Source organism: Sodiomyces alkalinus (genome assembly GCF_003711515.1).
Source record: "Sodiomyces alkalinus F11 unplaced genomic scaffold SODALscaffold_5, whole genome shotgun sequence".
Lineage (NCBI taxonomy): Eukaryota > Fungi > Ascomycota > Sordariomycetes > Glomerellales > Plectosphaerellaceae > Sodiomyces > Sodiomyces alkalinus.
Genome location: NW_021167083.1, coordinates 1,494,610 through 1,514,859, shown reverse-complemented (window position 1 = coordinate 1,514,859; position 20,250 = coordinate 1,494,610).

Sequence of the window (20,250 nt, the reverse complement as noted above, 5' to 3'; positions counted from 1 at the left end):
TTAATATAAGGGGTAAATAAGTAAGGGGTAATAAAGTAGAGTGGGAGATAGTGATAAATTAATAAAGAGCCGGGAAACGATTAGGAAACCATTAGGAACCGATTCGGAAACGATTAAGAAATAATTCGAGATAACTTTATATACGGAACTAAATCCTAATAGTGAGATTTAGCCACGAGAAGAGGTCGAAGACTTAGAAGAATAAGAAGACGACTTTTATAATCTTAGATTTATTAAAAATAAGAATTAAAGACCTTATCTTTATAGACTATATCCTAGCCGGCGACTACTATAAGACGTTATATAAAAGAATTAAGTTAAATAAGTAAGTATATACTAACTACTATCTTATATTACCGGTTACTAATTAGCGTTAGATTCTATTAAACGAGGAAAACGTCCTAATTCTAATCTCTACCGCTATATATAGTAATAGAAGACTTACCCTAGGCTCTTATACTATAGAGGTGGATAATATCCTATATATAGCTAGAATTTCTAAGATACCTTAAATATTACCTACTAGGGTAGCTATTATTATCCTAGTAGACGTTTTAAATAACGAGGAGAAAAGGTCTTTATAGAAAATTATACGTTTTAGCTCTATTTAGTTTATTAATTACTTTTGATATTAATATTATTACTAATAATATCCTTAATATCTTTCGAGTATATCCTTCGTACTCGAACAAAGGATATCTTCCCCGCAAGCCTAGACCGTTCTCTTTCGAGTCAGTTCATCTATTACGAGTCAGACAAAGGATACAATAGATTACGATATTATTACGATATCGATCCTTTACAAAGAACAAAGGATATCAACCCGTTCCCTCGGTTCGGTTCTTCTTTTCTTTGTTCTTTATTCTTAATCCTTTATCCTTTATCTCAATCCCTTTTTCGATCCGAAGAAGAGACAATACGCGCGCAGAGATCCTACCTTACAATCCTATTATTACCTTCTTATTTTTCCCACTGCTTTTCGTGACTTTCGTCCCTTCCGTTTATCCGATATCGTCAGATATCCTCAAAAATTACTAACCTATTTTCTTCTAGATTGAGTACGAAATAGCTCGAAAATAACCTAGTTTTCGGGCTATTAGTGCTATACTTAGAGATACACCTGTTTTCCGCTATATATACACTTATTAAGACGGGAAAGCTTACTAATATCTTTCCGAATTAGAGTTTTATTACGAGAGTATAATACTATAGCTCCTTAACTAAATTAGTGTGCGAAGATCCGAAGTTAAGGAGCTTACGGTGTAGAAAAAGACTTTAGGGTAAATAAAACGCGTTAAGATTAAAGGAATATATATACTAATATTATATTAGATAGGTTTAGACAGTAAAAGGAAGATTTAGTAAGAAGACTGCTTATATAAACCGGGAAGAAACGTGTATTCTAGTGGTGGACTTTAGTATTTACTATATAAATGTTATATTCTCGGTATTTGCCTTTTCTCGTATTATTTCTAATAAATTACAGCACCTTATAGACTTTTAATCATATCGAATACGGTGCTAGTCGTGGATACTAGGCGAAATAACGCGTTGTTATTTTCTCGCGGTTATCCCTTTAATCTTTTACCCGTATATAGACCTTATTAAATAGATATTTAATCTAATAGCGCACGGTATTCTAGCGAATCCTAATAAGAATTACTACTTTTTTATAACGAACCGCAGAAAAAGAAGGACGCGTAGTATATAGTTCCGGAAACGATTCGGAAACGATTTAGAAACAATTCGAAAATTAACTCCTACTAATACGCTAACTCTTTAATATAGATAAGGTGTATATCGTAAGGCCTAGCAAAATCCAACAATAATAATATAACGTCGAATTCCGATTTTTCGTGCTATACGATTTTAATATAATACCGTGGATTATTATAATCTTATATAGAACACACGTTCACCCTCCCCCACTACTCTTAAAAGCCCCGCATTTAGTTATTAATAGTATTACTAGAGTGCTCGCGAAGATTAATAAACTAATAATACCACTTAACGCGTTCCTTAAGTTAAGTGAACTTAAAGAATTCGTGGCAGAATTTAAAGGGAAGATAATTATAGATATTTATACTAGCCTCGTGAATACCGATTATCTTCGGTATATTATTCGTAAGTAATAGATTATCCTTTTTCCTTAAGGCGGTCAGGGCCTTATCTTAGCCCTAGAGTAAATAAAAGAAGTAAATTAACGAATATATATAAGTATAGTACCTTATTAACGATTATTATAGAACCGTTCTAATAGACTATATTAGTATATCTAGGACTCTTACTAATCACGATATAACTATATAGTAATCTGCTTTTTTAAGGAGTAGGTAAAATAGTAGAAGTTTCCTAATATAACTTCCTTTTTCAATAATACTAATTATAAATATATCGGCGGTATAGAGTAAAAGGAAATTATTTAGGTATAGTATAGTTAAAACTCGGAAAGAGGTATATTTTTAAATCGTTTCTGAATCGTTCCCGAACCGTTTCTGAATATTTCTGAATGTTTCTAAATGTTTCTGAATGTTTCTGAATATTTCTGAATTATCTCTAAATCGTTTCTAAATCGTTTCTAATATCCTTTAGTGCTTCCTTTAGTAAGATACTATATAAACTCCGAGATAATAGAGATATATCTATATATATTTCGTTAGGTCTTCCGGATCTTTAAGAATAAGTATACGATTCTAATTTAGTGGAAATACCTTTATAGTACTAGTCTTTTTAGGGTAACCTTAGACTAGGCTTTACTAGCGATTTAAGGGTTTAGAAAATATCTTTAGGAGAGGTACTAGCTTAAAGAGTCTTAGGAAACTTAGGTAACTTACTATATACGACTCTGTATAGTTTATTTCCGGCGTGGTATTAAAAGTATTCTAAGTAGCGACTTAGAGCGAGGGGAAGGATTATACTACCGAATCCTTATAAGTTTATTAGAATACTAGACTTAGGAGGATTATAATAACCTATATAACGAGATTAGCCGTGAGTATTACCCCGAAATTACCTAAATTAATACTAAAAACGATTTAGAAACGATTTAGAAATATTTCGGGGAGGATAATAAAAACTAACCTATTTACTAGGGAGGTTTCTCTAGTACCGTGACTAGGCGATATATAAGCGATTCCTATATATCGCTATAGGATTTTATCGAGCTGCTTTAAGAATTCCCGCTAAAGACTAGGCATTAATTACTAATAATTTAAATATAGTTAAGGTTATATATTAATTCTTATACTTATAGACTAGGCGAAATATCTATATTCTTAAAGTTATTAATAGGTAAGCTTAGTATAAGTTATTATGAATATACTTACTAACTCTAGTAGATATCGAGATTATAACTAGAATCTAATCTCTAGAGATTTTACGACCCGTTCCCTTCGAGTCCCCGAATTATAGCGAAATACTAGTATAAGAGGCTAAGTAGATAATTACTTAGGTCGGAAAAGTAAGCTTTCCTGTTTTATAATATTTAGGAGAAGAGTTACTAACCTTATAGTATTCTAGAAAGAACACTATATAAGGCTAATATAGAGTAAGAGGAGGAATTTCGGGATCGGTCGCGAAGCCGTGTAATAATAAGTAGCCGATCGATTTTAAGGTTACCGCTTAACCCTCTAGAGGATTTTAGGGTATTTAATTTTAACGATATAGAGTCGGATTCTCGAAGTTCTCTAGCGCGTAGCATAAGGAGCATATCGTTAAGCGGGGTGCCTTTAAGATACTCACGAAGTTAATGTAATCTTTATTAGTAAGCTACCCTAGGTTAAATCCAGGCTTTATAGGCTTCTTTATCTTTTAAGGAGAGGTCTCTTAGTATAGAGGAGCGTAGACGGGAGATAGCGTAAAAACATCGTGAATTAGAGGCCGAAATTAAGAGGCAAAGGCTTAAAGATAAGCGGCGTTATACGCTTAAGCTAAGACGGCTTAAGCTGGAAAGAGAGCTGTTATTTCGGTTAGGGTAATAGAGTTAGATAGAGAGGAAGACTTTAGTTATCAGAATCGTGATTTATATTATCGTGGAGAATTTATAAAAAAAGAAGCTAAATCTTATAAAAGAATAAGTCCACTTATACCTAATTATTATTAGTTATACCGGTATAATAGTAGCCTGGTATAATAGAAACGTTTCCTAAACGTTTTTAAAATATAAACTCACTCCTCGTTATTAGGAGTGGTATTATAAGCCCGCGAAACGCGATAGTTACGGGGAGGGGGGCGGATAGCGGCGGGAAAATCTAGGAAAATAATTATTAGTTAAGTAGTTCTTATTCTATAGGTGGTTCTTAACTTACCCAAGACTAATTCTCTATCTACTATTTTATTATAGCGATACTCGGCCTAGACTATATAAAGATAGTCGTAATAAGGCGGGGGGCAGCCTAGGAAATATATCCTATTAGTAAAAGATACTAGTAAAAAAATAAAGTAGAATATACTACAACCGATAGAGTTCTACTCTATAGAAGCCTAATAATATTCCTCGGGGCGCTAGCTAAAAAGATTTATCTTTATACGAAGGACGTCGGGCTAAAAAACCAGATAGATTAGTAATAATTCCTAAATCGTTTCTTAATCGTTTCTAAATTATCTCTAAATTATTTCTTATATTTTTATTATCGTTCCGGGGAACGTTACGGAGATATAAATCCTTAGTAACCGTTTTAGCCTTATACAGGGTATTAAGCTAAGCGTTAATACCAAGCGCGAGTCTCTGCATTAATCGATAATACTAGGCGGTATAGGCGTTATTGCGAGTATTAAGTAAACCCGACGTACTCGGAGTAGCCTACGTATAATACGTTAAGTAGATATACTTTTTTAGGGCGCCGATCGCGGAAAACTTAGAGCGCTAAATAGAAAATATTAGTTAAAGTCTTCTAGCTATTTTATAAATTAGAAGATACTGATATTAAAGTAAAGCTCGCCGCCCTCTTCTATATATCGGTAGAAAACTTCTCCTACTACTAAAACGACTTTACTAGTCTTATAAAAGTATTAGTAAGCTATAGAGTACTAGAATAAATAGTATACTCACGCTATCTATCTTAAACTCTGGTAAGTTTCTGTGCCGCTTACTATCCTCCTCTCTATTTATATACTATTAGTATGCTTCCGTCTAGCGATAGTTCGAAGGTATTTCGTTAAAAAATAGAAGGGTAGTCTTAGAGGAGTAGCAGAAAAGTTAGCCTCTGGATCCGAAACGTTTCTAAATTGTTTCCTAATCGTTTCCTAATCGTTTCCGATAGGATTTCGATTATAGTAGAAAAATATACCTAACGATAATTAAGAGGATAATAGAATTAATAGGGTTAGTAAAAAAATAATAGTAGGAGGTAGATAGTAATAAAAAATGAACACTTAATATAAAGATATAGAGTGGTAGTAAAAAGAAAAAGTCACGATAGAGTATATAGTAGGAAAAAGAGGGGAAGAACTATCGCACGTCAAAAGGCACTTGAATAATCAACTTAGTAGAGCAGAAATCTCGTGTGTGTGTATTATATTAAGTTATATCTAGGAGAGTCTCTTATGCCCTTAATTTAGGTGGTGAAGACTCTGTTATGGGTACTATATTATTTAGATCCTATCCGGTCTTTTCCGATATCCACCCTTATTATATCCTAATACCCGAAGTCCCCGATATCCGGAGCCCTTAGTTATGGAGTGGATCCCCCCTGGATCCCCTATAGACTATATCGTGGTCCTGCTTCTACGACACACCCCCTTAGTTAAGGTGGGTCTTCCCAGGTCAACTAACTAATTAAAGGCTTTGGTTTAAACTAAACGCTCTTAACTTTTCCATCGTAAAATTAATAGTTAAGGGAAAACGCCCTCGTAAAAGGGATCTAAATCCGCTCTATTTAACCGTTTAACTCAATTCTATCTTAATTGGTTCCTCGATTCTGATTAGCCGGATCTGATTAATTAGATCTATATCTATCGGATCTGCTACGCCCTCGGGGGCCTTTATTACGGCCGCTTTAGCGCGTTTAATCTTTTCGTGTAGTCGTTTAGACTACTCGATACGATCCTTTTAATTAATTAAAGTAAGCTATTACTATAGTCTTTTAATTCCCCCCTCCGGTAATGCCTTCGTTAATCCGTCCGCGATTATCTCCTTCGTGTTAACGTATATAACCTTAAAAAGACCTTATTATACTGACTAGCGCGCTTACTAGTTATATATATCGATATGCCGTAGCCTTATCCGTAGACGTTATACCTTCTTATTAACGAGGTTAATAGTCTATTAAATATCGTAGTATAGCTATAGCTATTATTAGTCTAGCTAAAGCTCTAAATCCTTTAATATTCGGCTAATAAATAACGTCTTTTTAGCGGCCTTTATAAGAGCGAGTAGTTCCAATTCTATTAATAACGTCGTAACTATCGGTTATTTACCCGCTTTCTAGTTAACGGTGCCGCCGAAGAGCTTTATCATATATCCTTACGAACTCTTACGGTCTGGATTATCCCTAAAGGACGCGTCGTTTACTATCAGGAAAAGCCTATCCCCGCCGAATTCCAGGTAGTGGTGTCTTATATAGTATAGAAATAGTAGCACTTATTAAGCCCTCTTAAGATAGTTAGAGGAGGGGTTAAGATTATATTACGAAAGCTTTAAATAGACGAACGCGATATTGGGTCTTATTACGATAGCGGCGTATAGGATAAAACCGATTATACCCTAATACTAATAGACCTCCGGACTTAACGCGCGTATACTATCACGGGGTATTAGCGGCTCTATCGTTAATAATAGGATTTTTAGTGGTTTTCGGTAGAGTATATCTGCGTAGTATTTAACCGCGATCTTCTCCACGTAGGAGGATTATAATAGCTATAACCTTCGGGTGGCTCTATCCCTTAGGACCTTAATTCCTAGGAATTAACGGATTTCTTCGCCTCCTAATAACCTATAGCTTCGCTTAAGGGCGGCCTCGAGGTCGTCGGCGTCCGCCTTACGATCTCTATAGTAAATAAGTCCGATATCGTCGACGTAGAAGAATAGGATTAAACCGTCGCGGAGTATAATATAGGGGTTATTAGGCACGGCCGTGAATCCTATCCTCTACAGCGTGCCGCTAAATTCCTCTTACTATAGTAGTAGTAATACCTTTAAGCCGAAAAGGGCTTTCCGTAATAGTAGGACCTTACCTAGTACTTTATAGCCTTACGGTATCTTTATAAACACCTCTTCCTTAAGGCTAGCGTTAATAAACGCGTTAATAGCGTCGAACTACCTTATCTCTAGGTTAAACCGGGCGGCGATCGCTATTAGTATACGGAAGGACCGCGAGGCTAGCGTTACGGCATAGTTATTTTTAGTCTTTAACCGTTTTTATTAATCCCCTTAGACTATAAGGCGTGCTTTATACTTGAGAAGGGTGCCCTCCTTATTAAATTTATAGGTGTATACTTATCTATAGGCGAGGACTTATTACTTATTAGCCTGATTACTACCTACCTCCTACTAGTAGCCTATTTATCAGTACCCCTTAAGGTATTCCCCCTTAGCCTATAACCACCACTCCTATAACGGATAAAGGCGTATATCGCGGTAGTAGTTTAGTAGAGGCGGGAGATCCTCGCGGGTTATATACGATAGCGATAGCGGCTAGAAGGTATAAGGGGAATCTATAGCACCGATATCGTCGTCGTTAATAGCTTACTTCCTTATACGTATAGGGTTATAAGTCCTGCTAGCGTTAAAGAACGCCTTCTAGGCGTTATCGTTCTAAACCTTCCCGGTCGTATATATACTTACGATAGTTCTCGCGATAGATAGGCGTGCGGGTAATAAGCGCGCGGCCGATAGGAGTATAGCCGATAGGCACCCCTTAGGGGCACCTATAGCTATCCATTAGTAGTTATCGTGTTCTTTTACCTTAGCGCCTCTAACTACCGCTAATGCTATAAGGAACGCGCGTACGGGATCTTTAGGGGATATTAGAGGCGTGGAAAATAGTTTAAACCTTATAGTGGTAAATCGTAAAGTGTCCGTAGTAATAGCGGTAGCCTCTCCTATAGTAATAGCGGTAGTGTCAGAGTTATAAGGTTCTAAATCTATAGCTTAGTTATTAGGCTATAGATTTAAAACCTTATCTATAGTAATAGTAGTGGCCTCTTTTATAGTAATAGTGACGGCCTTGCCTTTATCCGTAATAATAGCGGTAGCGTCGCCTTTACCCGTAGTAATAGCGGTAGTATAGTCTTCTTCTATAGTAATAGTAATATCCGTAGTAATAGCGGTAGCGTAAGAGTCTTCCGACTTAAGATCTAATACGTCTATAGCTATACCCCTTAATAGTAGCCTATTCGCGGTCGTGGTATAGGTGATACGGATAGATTATAGGCGTTCCCCAATTTCCTCGGCGGAAGCTACAGCTTATAGCGTTTTAATCCTGCCCTTAAATATCTTATCTTCGTTAAAGCCCACGTCTCTTATAGTAATAATATCCGTTAGGTGTGGTAGCTAAATACGGAAGCTATTTAAGGATTAGTATCCGACATAATAGCCGATCTATACCTTCGGTTCTAGCCTGTATAGGCGGTTCCATTTAGCTTAGGTATCGCACGTTTTTATAAAGGCTTTATAGCCATAAGCTTATAGGTTGCGTGAAGTTAGGTTAACAGCCGCATAGGCCTTTATATAGTATCTTCTAGTCGTTAATATATTATAGCGTTCTGTTATATAGATATATAGTAGTCTCAAAGATCTTAGGCTAGATAGATATAGGCAGATTAGCTCTAATTCTTATAGCCCTCGCCCTTCTTTTAACGATACCTTTAATCTATTCTATAACACTGTTCTAATCCTATAAATATAGTGCCGATAGCTAGCCTTCTACCCTCTTAGTAGAGAGGAAAGTAACGACTTTTAGGTGCTAAAATGTCTTAGAATTAGCCCGTAGAACGCGCGGCCTAACGTCGAATTAGGTCTAAAGTAGGGTAAAAACGTCCTTTAAAGCGTGCAGGATAAAGCCTTAGTCTCTTTTCTATAGGTAGTAATCCCACGTATAACATATATACACGTCTATAACGAATATAATGGACTTATATAGTCCGCCCGCTAACTACTCCGCCCATTTTAGATCGTGAAAATTAATAGCTAGGGCCTCTCCGGGCTTTAACAGGTAAAGGGATAGTATCCGCCGGATCTACGTAGACACTTCCGACTATCTATACGCATTATAGTCCGTTATACGTGGTCCTTTTATCCTTACCCCCTAAGTAGCGTTAACGATCTTTATAAAAGTATCTATACCGTAGTGGCTAAGGCGTTTATACTACCGTTATACTGTGGTCTTCTACGGTTACCGCGGTTATCGTGATCTTCTATACGGGTTATTACGGGGGTGCTTTACTAAGACCACGAACGCGGTAGCGGCTATAGCTTTCGCGCACTCGATTATATACTAGCCGTAGATATTTAGTAGCTTATAGATAGGCCGGTTATTAGTGGAGCTAATAATACTATCGTTTATGGTATCCTAACGGTAACCTTATAGGCGTAGCTAGCGTTCCGAGACGATATTAGTGATAAATTCCTCATAGTATATAACGTCACGGAGGCGTAATAACCTCTTTATACCCGTTAGGGATTATACACGTAGCTTAACGTCTCCGTATCCGAGGATAAGAGCCTTATAAATACCCACCTAAAGCGTTAATAAATTAACCGTAGGTGGTTTAACGGCCGTACAACGGCCTCGATTATTAAAGATATAGATTAATAATCCTAAGTCTAGAATCGTGTAGTATAATAGCGCTCTGGCTTAGTTAATAGAAAGGGATATCCCCTATTCTTATTATTATTATTATTTATTACGCTGCTCTCGCTTAGCTAAGCTAGGCTAGCCACCTGGGTAATAGTCCTTCTCTAATTTTCGAGGGGAAACCGTTAATAAATAAAAACCCCTACGCTCTTATTATATAAGCAGGTCTATCGTGCGTGGCTGCTACGGTATCGCTCCGCGGCCCCGTTTTTATTGCTATTCGAAAACCGGATCTTACCTCTAGGCTAGTAGCTAATAGAGGTCGGCTAGTTAGTTTAGTAGGTGCCGTGTCGGTCGTACGCGCCCTTAGTGCGCTATCGCCACGGTCTCTCGCCGCCGTCCTTTTCTTTATTCCGGATCCGGCGAGGTTATTCTCCTCTCGTCGCGGTACCCTTTATGCCCTCCCTCCCTTCTATAGGGGGGGGGCGCGTCTGCCCCCCTTACTCCTTCCTTTATTTATTATTTATTCTAAAACTTCCTTCGTGTGCCTGCTATTTATAGTGGCCCTTATTTAGTTATATGCCTCCTTTATTCGCGCTATGTATACTCTCCGGGGAAGGCGCTATAGTATAGGCCGGGCGTGGCTACCATTCCTAGAAGGCGTGGTGACTCGTAGGGCTAATCTGCCGCTCCCCTTTCTTATAACCCTCCCTCTCTTCCTCTCTTTTCCTCCTTTCCTTTTTTCCTTCTTTAAGCTATCGTTCTTAAAGTAAGTTTTACGTGGTCGGTACAATATAGGTATAGCCCTAGAATACCCGTACGAGATCCCCGGTACTATTCGGCTATATAATAGGAGATCTAATAGGGTCCCGGGTTATACTATCCTCGCGCCGCCCCCGCTCCGCTCCCGTAGCGCCCGAGTTAGTCTAACTTTCCTACCCCTCTAGATACCTAGTAATAAGACCTTTATTACTAAAGGGAGAGCCGGTACCGGCGCCTATAAGGGTAAAGGGCCGGCTACCCCCTAGCCTTCCACTATAAGTTCCCTGCCCTATTATCGTGCGCCCGCTTTACGCCCCCGCTTCGTGTTCTAACCCGGTATAGTCCGCTATTACCCCTACCGTCCGCTTATCTCCCTACACTTTATACGCTATATCGCTAGTATAAGATTACTAGGCTACTCTATACTAAAACCCTCCTAGTATATAGTCTTGTCGTGTTATATTCCCGCTACTCCCTCGCTACGCCCCCGCTCTATACCGTATCTACTAACCCGATTTAGGTGCCGGTGCCCGTTACGTTAAATATATTAATAGTAATCGTAGTAATAGCCACTACGCCCCGGTTTATCCCCGCTATGCCCCCGCTACGCCCCTACTCTGCTAATCCTTCTATTAAGTCCCCCCCCCCTATAATAATGCCGTTACCGCCCTTATTACCGCCGCCGCCGCTGCCCGCGCCGCCTTAATGCCCTTTATAGGTTCTCCCCTTCTCCGTTATACTATATACGCTATATCCTTATTACTTACCCTATCGCAGAATATCTGTAAGTATAAGCAGGCGGCTACTTATTAGACCCGCGCTCTCGAGGCGTACCGCGCCGCCTTTCGCCGGGCTAGTAGTATTAGTATAGTCGCCGCCCTTACCGCCGCGCCCCCGTAGCGTTATAGTAGTAGCTACGCTCGTAACGGCGAGATATTAGAATTTATCCTCGCCTACCTTATAAGTTTCCCGCGCCTCCCCCGTATTAACCCCGCTACAAATACGTATCGTAGGGTATCCTTATCCCTTTATCGGGAGACCCTACGGCCTCGGCCGCCGAGGATAAGGGTAAAAGTAAGGATAAGGTTATCCTAGTAGATAGTAGAGTAATTAGCTCCGATGATAACGATAAGTCTAACGAATATATAGACGATAAGGAGTAAATAGGGTCCTAGCACGCCCGTAACACGGCCGTATAGCGGCTATTAATAAATATCTTACCTTACTCTCCGTTTACCCTATTCCCTTTATAGCTATCTTTACGTCCCCGTATATATACCCGAGGTTTTAACGCTACGGGGGCTTTACTACGCCGCCGATTCTAGTTATCGTGCTAGTCGGAAGTCCGGGAGGCGCCCGGTTTATAGGAACTACTTCGCGACCTTCCCTATAGTCTTTTTACTCTAGAGCGCTAGGAGTTAGTCCCGTTTTATTAGTAGGCGCGCGCCCGTATCGGCTATAAGGCGCTCCTATATCTCCCCTAATATATCCCGGCACTATAACACGATATACTCTGCTATCTCCGGCCCTTTATCGGCGTACTAGTAACACGGTATCGCCGTATTAAGCACTCCTCTTATAAAGAGGAAGTAGCGAAGGCCTATTTTCTCCGTTCGAATCTATATAAGGATAGAACTCTATAGTTTTATAAGGCCCTTATACTTCCTAAGCGCTATATAGTCGAACTAAGGTGTCCACGCTACGGCTATACTACTATATTAGCGCGGCGAGGTACACTTCCACCGGCGCACTTATTCCTCTTAGAGACGCTAGGCTAGTTCCCTCCCGAGGAGCTAGGACTCGACTTCCTGCTTCTATGCCCCCTAGGACCTTAGGGAGGGCCTAACCCCTCCCCCGCGTCTTCTGCGCTATATAGCCGCTTTAGCTACTTATCGCACCTAAAGTATCGCTTACTTTATCTAAGTGCCCTTTACCCATAGCACCGCTCGCGCGGTTAGGGCGTTATAGTATAAGTTAAGAGGGGGGACCCCCGCCTCTATCTTAACTACCTTTATAGCTATAGCCCGATACACTCCGGTAACGATATATAGATACTACGCTTACTCGCTAGCTAGTCCTTTTAGTACTCCGCTTAGCTTCTCCCCTTTTCCCGTTATTATATAGAAGGCCGGGGCCGCGTATAGTACCGTGCTCCGGACTATTATTTAGTATAGTTTACGCGCGTCCCCGATATAGTAGCCCTATACTAACGCTATAAGGCGCGTAAGGGCGTATTTCTAGGTAAGGAGTTTAGCTTTAAGTTTCCGGATATAGGGACGGAATATAAGCTTCTAGTTAAGGATAACCCCTAAGACCTCTATATCCGTGACTTACGGCGCCGGTATGCCCTTAAGGCGTAATTAGAGCGGTAGCGGGTCGCGTTTTCTCGTAAAGTAAAGGAGCTCGTACTTCCGTGGCTTGAATCATAGGCTACTCCTTTATAACTAGCTTTAGTAGACTTACTATACCCGTTTAAGGTGCGCCCGTAGTACGGCCTTATTACGTCTAAAGGCTATAATATTCGTGTTATCGGTAAAGCCGACTACTATAACCCGCGGTATCCGGATTAGTTCCTAATAAAGCGTCCTAATAAATAGTATAAAGAGGATTAGGGAAAGGGGAGATCCCTAAAGGACTCCCGCCTAGATTTCTATCTAATACGTCGTATCGCCGTCGAAGTATAGGCGCGCCGTGCGCGCTATAAGGTATAACTGGGTCTATTTCGTGACCTAGTCTGGGAAGCTATACTAAGCGAGGACTTTAAGGAGTTTTTAGTATAGTACTATATTAAAGGCGCCCTGGATATCGAGCTTTAATTACGTTATAGCCCCGCTATACTCTTACGCGGCGTATACTCCTTCTATAATAGCCCTAACCGCTACTATTATATCGCGGTGTTTTCGATTCCCTATCTATCCAGTAAGGAGGAGTCGGTGCTCCTCCGCTATAGTCGTGATTCTCCCTACTATTATCTTCTTAAGGACCTTCCCCGTTACGCTAAGGAGTAATATCGGTCGCTACCCTAAGGCTATTATATAAGCTTCCTTCGGTTTACCTAGTTTCTTAAGCACTATTACTTCTACGGTATAGTATTATTACGGGAAATATACGGCCCTAAGGCTCGCGGAGAAGAGTTATACTAGTCGTCTATAAAGTGGTTAGCTATAGGCGAGTAAGAATCCGTTTAGTAGGCCGTCCTCCCCGGGTACCTTCCACTTTACTATTTATTATATAATCTACTAGACCTCCTCTTCCGTGACCTCTTACGTGAGTAGTATTACCGCTATCCTCGGCGCGCCGCCGATACGCCCGTTTTCTATAGGGTATAATAGGGGGAAAAACTTCTCTACGAGGATTATCGCTTTCCCGTTATATATTATCGTGACTAGTCCGCCCACGTTACGCTATAGGGGCGGGATAGATAGGAGGTTTAGGGATAGGTAGCTTACCGTCCGGGCCTAGCGCTATAATGCCTAGAGGCTTTTCTAGTCTACTACTATCGTATCGACAGCGCCGTGCTAGCTTTTCCGCTTCTCTATTCTAACTAGAATATCGCGATGTTTTTCTGCCTCCTTAAGTTTAGTCTACCTACTACACGACCTCCGCCTATAATAACACCGTGTTAGCCTTATTACCTCCTTATTCGCCTCTACTATTACCTACGTCTATTATAGCAGCCTATCGCGGAAGGCGGCTAGCTCGCGGCGCGGCGCCGTAGTATCCGCGATACTAGTAAGGTCCTATAGTATCTAGTTTACTACCTAGTCGAATACTTCCGGGGTAAGGGGTATTTCTTTATAGTCTAGCCTCTAGGCCTCTCTCTAGGCCGCTTTCCTATCTAACTTCCTCTACCTCTATCCTTTATTAGCGATACGCTAGCGCGGTTACGCCGTGTTAATATTAATTACCTAGGCTATATAGTCTAAGTCTATTAGGTCTAGATTATCCCTCTAGTATACGTATATAAGGTCCGCTAAAACCTAGGTAAGGTCTAGTATACTATACTATCGATTAGTATTAGCCGGTCCTAGTAATATATTCTTTCGGGGTTATAAGGTCGAGTTACTATTAGTACGCGAGCGTAATAAAGTCTTCCGATTATTTTTTATATCTATTATACCCGTCCTAAAAGGGGTTCTTTAGGTTAAAGTCTTCTACTAGGACGGTATACTACCGCTCCGGTTCCGTTACGAGATTATATATTAGGGTCTCCTACTCTCCTCCCTTATAGTATAGTAAGTATACTACCTATATATTCGTCTCCTACTATTATATCCCGACTCTAATTATAGCCTAAGCCTAATCCTTACCCGTACACTATATAAATATAGCGGCCTTATACCGTTTATATATATAGAGTAGGGCGCGCCTACTCCCCTATACTATCCTATAATTATATCCCCTTAAGTAAATCGGGTTCTTCCTCTTATCTAACCCGGGCTCCGTTACCGCTATTATGTTATACCCGCTACGGTTATAAAGCGCCTACTATACTCTATCCCGCTATCCCCCTATATTCTACTAAGCGATTCTAATTATTTATCTTAGGCGGCTACGCCGCGCTCGCTTCGCTTTATAGTTACGCCTTAGGTATAGCCCGGGGGTAAGGGGTAAGGCTTTATAGGGGCTAGAAGGTAGTATTAGAGGCGAGGAACCTTATAATATTATTATCCTGCGTAGGCGTAGAGAGGGCGGTACGCGATCTAAGGAGGATATTCCGTAACCCTAAAGGGTATCCTTTCTATTTTCTCTTTTTCTCGGGCGGTTTAAGGACTATTATCGTATTTAGCGACGCCGTGAAAACACTACGCTCCCTCTCCGCCCTATATTTCTCGAGTTAGCTAAGGTTAAATCCCCTTACCCTATTAGTATATACCTCCTTAGTCCGCGTCCTTTCCTTTATTATACTTAGGTATTTATCGTCTAATACCATGTACGGCCTTTTATAGGCGGCGTAGCGTTTTTTCTTCGGGTCTATCTTAGCTTTACACGCCGCGAAGCCCCCTTAGTACGCCGACTCTACGCCGCTATAGTACCCGTATAGCGTTTCTATTGCCTAGCACTAACCTACTTTATATCCGAAGTTAAGGCACTTAAAGCACCATCATAAGGAGATCTTAGGGTTATAGGGTTCGCTATTATAGTATCCGTACTTAAAAAAGACTCCCTCCTTTACTAGTCACTCCGCGTCCTAAGAGCGGGTAACTTTAATAGTTAGTAGCGCCGTCCGCGCTATATTATTCCTGGGTTTCCTGGCCTTAATCCGGGTAATCGCCACGTTATTCTATAGCCGAAGTTTTTATAGCGCCGTATCGGGGTTATAAGTTAGTAGCTACGCCGTCGGTATTCCTTTTACTATAACTTAGTACGTTTTCTCGTGTATTATAGCTCCTATACCGAATACGCCTTTAACCTAATTATTCGCGTTCGCTATCCACTATTCGTTCCTATACTTAAATATAAGAATTATATCGCCGCTTAGGAGTCGTCGCGCGACTATTACGTCTATATAGCGGGCGATTTAGTTAACCGCCTTAGTAATCTCTTATAGGGTTCGGCTTTTAAGGTCGGTCTCGGCGTCTCCGTATCGGACTATTAGCTCTTAGGTATATCGGGTAGGTATAACCTTTACCGGTGCTATCTTAATACATTAGCACTATGCGGGCGTGCTCCCTACTACTTAGGTATAGGTCTTAGGTCCTACTACTCCGAGTAGTTCTATTAGTATACCCTTGATCGCTTATTAGATTATATCGATAAGCCCTTTAGTTATAAGGGGGGGTATATCGCTACTGGGTTATTAGCGTAGCGGCTTCCCTATAATAGTCTTATAGTATTATATTTAAAGGATCTTCTATATTAGCTTAACGTCTTATCGGCGTTTACCCTATTAGCCAGTAGTCCGGAAAATTAGGTACGTAGTTTATATAGTACGCTTTTAGTACGCCTGCTCGGTGCCTAGGATTTTTAGGGCTCTCCCGGGGCTACGCGCCCCGGGTTAGTTTTAGTCGTTATATTCTAGGCGCTCTATAGTAGTATACTAGTATCGCGTTCGGTTAGCTCTACAGGCTGCCCTATATTATATAACTCACCGCGCCCTCTACAGCCTCGCTACGATATTGGTCTCCGGTGCTTTTAAGGGCGTAGAGTCCGAATCCGATATCAGAATTGATTGTATCGATAATACGGCACCTTAGGGTTACTTTCGGCTTGACGATGCTCTTTTTTCTAGTTAATTTATAACTTAGTAATTAAAGGATACCCCGGACACGAAAACACTATCGTCTTAATAGCGTATCGCTTTTTCTAGCTAAGGATAAATAAGGATATCCGATAATTTATCCGGAACTATAACGTTTACAGAAAGGGGTATATATAGAGGAACACGAAATAAGGCCTTTCATGCCCCCTCCTAGTACTAGAACGAATACGGAGCGATTTATTAATAGACTTTATAACGGACCTACTACTAGCCGGCGAGAAGAAAGCGCGCTACTTTTAGATTATTATAGATTACCTAACTAAAGCTATAATATTAAAAGCGATAAAGATAATAAAAGCCGAAGCTTACGCAGAATAGTTTCTATACTATTATTTCCGGTTTTATAGAATACCTAAGTCGATCATTAATAACCGAGGTTTAGACTAAATAAATAGGTTCTAGAAGCACTTTTATAAGCTCGCACGAATATCACGTAAGCTTATTATAGTATACTACCCCTAGACCGATAGAGTAATAGAGCATATAAACTAAGAAGTATAAGCCTATTTACGAGCTTTTATCTATTACGCTTAAGACGACTAGGATCGCCTATTACCCGCGGTATAACTGGTCTTAAATAACCGCGAGAGCTTTATAACAGGGTTTAGTCCCTTTTTCTTAGAATATAGCTACTATATTAACCCGATCTAAATAACCGAGGAGCCCCCTATACAACCTAGAATATTAGTAGCCTATAACCTATTACGCCGCTTATAGGAAGTAACTAAGTTTATTTAGGCCGTGATAGTGTTAATATAGCTTTAGAATAAAGAGTCTACTAACTAATATCGTATACTAGCTAAGCGTTTTAAGGTTAACGACTTAGTTTAGCTATTATTATCTAACTACTCGACTCCACGATTATCCTATAAGCTTAATTAGCTTTATCGTAAATACCGAGTTATAAAGATAATTAGCCTATATAGAGTTAAGCTTACTATAGTATTATAGATTTACCTCTAATACTATATAGACTTATTATATCGCGCGGGCGATAATCCCTTTCCGGAATAGGTAATAAACGACCCTTAACTACCGCCTATTTAAAAAGTAACCGATAATAAAGAATAGAAAGTTACCGAAACCCCTATATAAGCATAAAAAGACGAGGTAGGGGATTAAGATATAAGGTACTAGTATAATAGATAGGATACTATAAGCCTATATAGGAACCGCTAGAACTATTAGCGTAAACGCGGGCACTTAATAAGTTTAAAAAGAAATTCGGCTTAGTAATAATAAATAATAGCCTCTTAAATACCTTTACGCTATTACGATATAGGAGCCGATATATAAGTAATCGTATCGCGATAATCGGAAAGGAGTAAAAGTTAGATTTAGTTTAGGCCGGATGAGCCCCGCGCCTTAGCTACGCTTAATATAAGCTTAGATTAATATCCTCGGCCTCGAAATCGCTATCCTCGGAATTATTAACTTTCATAAAAGTCTTACCTTTATCGCCCCGCTATAAATCAGAGTCCGTCTCCTTAACCTTATTATTATCTTTATTATCGTCTTTATTATCGCTATTATTAGGGATTATAACCGCGCTAATAATGGTTATACCCGTAAGCGTAAAAGCCCGCCTCCGCTCCGCGAATTATTAGAGTTTAGAGATTATAATATTAGCGCGACTAAGTATAAGTATCTCCCTAAATAGCCGAGTATACTCCCTTAGCTTTATAAGACTAAAGCGTCTAAAGTCTTTATCCGATAATATCGACTCCGACAAAGGAGCGGGAGTAATAGGATAAGTATTCTTTTCTGCTATAATATTAAAAGGGATTAGGCCCAAAACTAATACTTTACCTATAACCTTATAAAAAGGAGATAAGGCTAGCTATTCCGCCCTAATAGTAACCTCCTCCGGAGGCGATAAGTTTAGTCCTAACGCTATCTTTTTTAAAACCCCTAAAGGAGGAAAAAAGACCGGCGTAATTACCTTATAAACGATCTCCGTTACCGGAGGAAGCGAGGCTAGTTTAGTTACCTCATTAATAACCTTAGGAAAAGATAGTAAGGCTAATTACGGTATTATCTTTTCTTAGACCTCCTAAGGAGGAGAAAGGGCTAACACGACTATTATATTAAAAGCCTCCGCGGGATATATAGCTATAGGTAATATCGCCGTTATCGCTTCCCTAGCTATAAGGGTATCCTAGAACGCCGTGTAGGCGTTAAGATATAGTTCTTATTCCTAAAAAAAAGGTTAGCGATACGGTCATAACCTTAAAGGGGGAGGAGGTCTTATAAGGGTATTCTTATTATTATCGCTAATAAGGGTAGCTATTTTAAATAACCTTTACGCGTAGCCTTTAAGGTATATTAGGAGAGGAGTATACCGATATATCTTCGTAGAGTATATATAGTATTTCTTCCCCCGATTAGTCTAGCTACGATAAAGGCGCTTATACTTTCTATTAGTAATATCGCGCGTATCAAAAAGGTATAGCTTAGTATAAACACTACTAGGAGGGTGCTTAGGAGGCTAACTACCCGCTAACTTCTTCTTTTTAGGCAGCGGCGATAACCTAAACTATTATATAGTTAATATCGCCTTAAGGTATAAGAGTATTATACCTATATCGTTATTAGCGGTACGCTTACTACTATTATTACCCCTATTATCGCTAGGGGCTAGCGCTATCTATAAAACGATATAAGTTAGTAAAGGGTTCCTTATAAAAAGATCGCGAGTAAAAGACGGCTTACCTTAGATAGGGAACTCTTAAACTAGCCGAGTATTACTAATATTATCTAAGGATAGGAGAAGTTAAAGAAATTATCGCTATAAGGAAAAACGAATACGTACGGAACCGCTATTACTATTATTATTATTATTAAAGGTAAAGAGGGGAATAAAGGAAAAAAGAGCCTAGAAGGAAAACAGAGCCGATATATCTACGGATAGTATCTATATAAGAGAGGCCTATATTACTATTTCGGGTATATAAATAAAGGTTAGTAAGCGACCTAAGATTTCTTCAATATTAAAGTAAGGGTAAAGTAAGATAAAAGGACACGATTATTCCTTTATTACCGCGACGTAAGGGGGAGCCGAGCTATAATAAGGATCCGGCTATACTCCGGATCTTCCTAACTACGCGCTTAGTTAACGGACCTATATCGCCTAGTTATCGCCACCTTATAGCTAGCCCAGCGCTATAGACTTTTCTCCTTTTCCTTTCTCCTTCCTTAGTTCTAGATAATCTATTATTACGACCTTACTTAGTGCCACGACCTATAACCAGTCGTTTATAGCCTACGACCTCGACCCTGCCCCCTAGATTAAGGCCCTAACTATAGGGCTTAAATCTACTATTAATAGAACCCTAAGCTCTTAGCCACCTACGCTTAAATAGAAGGTCGACGAACTAGCTTAGGCAGTTTATAGGCTTATAGAATAGTCTAAACCCCTTTATAGTAAGGCTTTAAAGGAGAAAAAAGGCTTTATAGTGCCCTAGGCCCCTGTTTTAGGGGCTTTAGCACCTT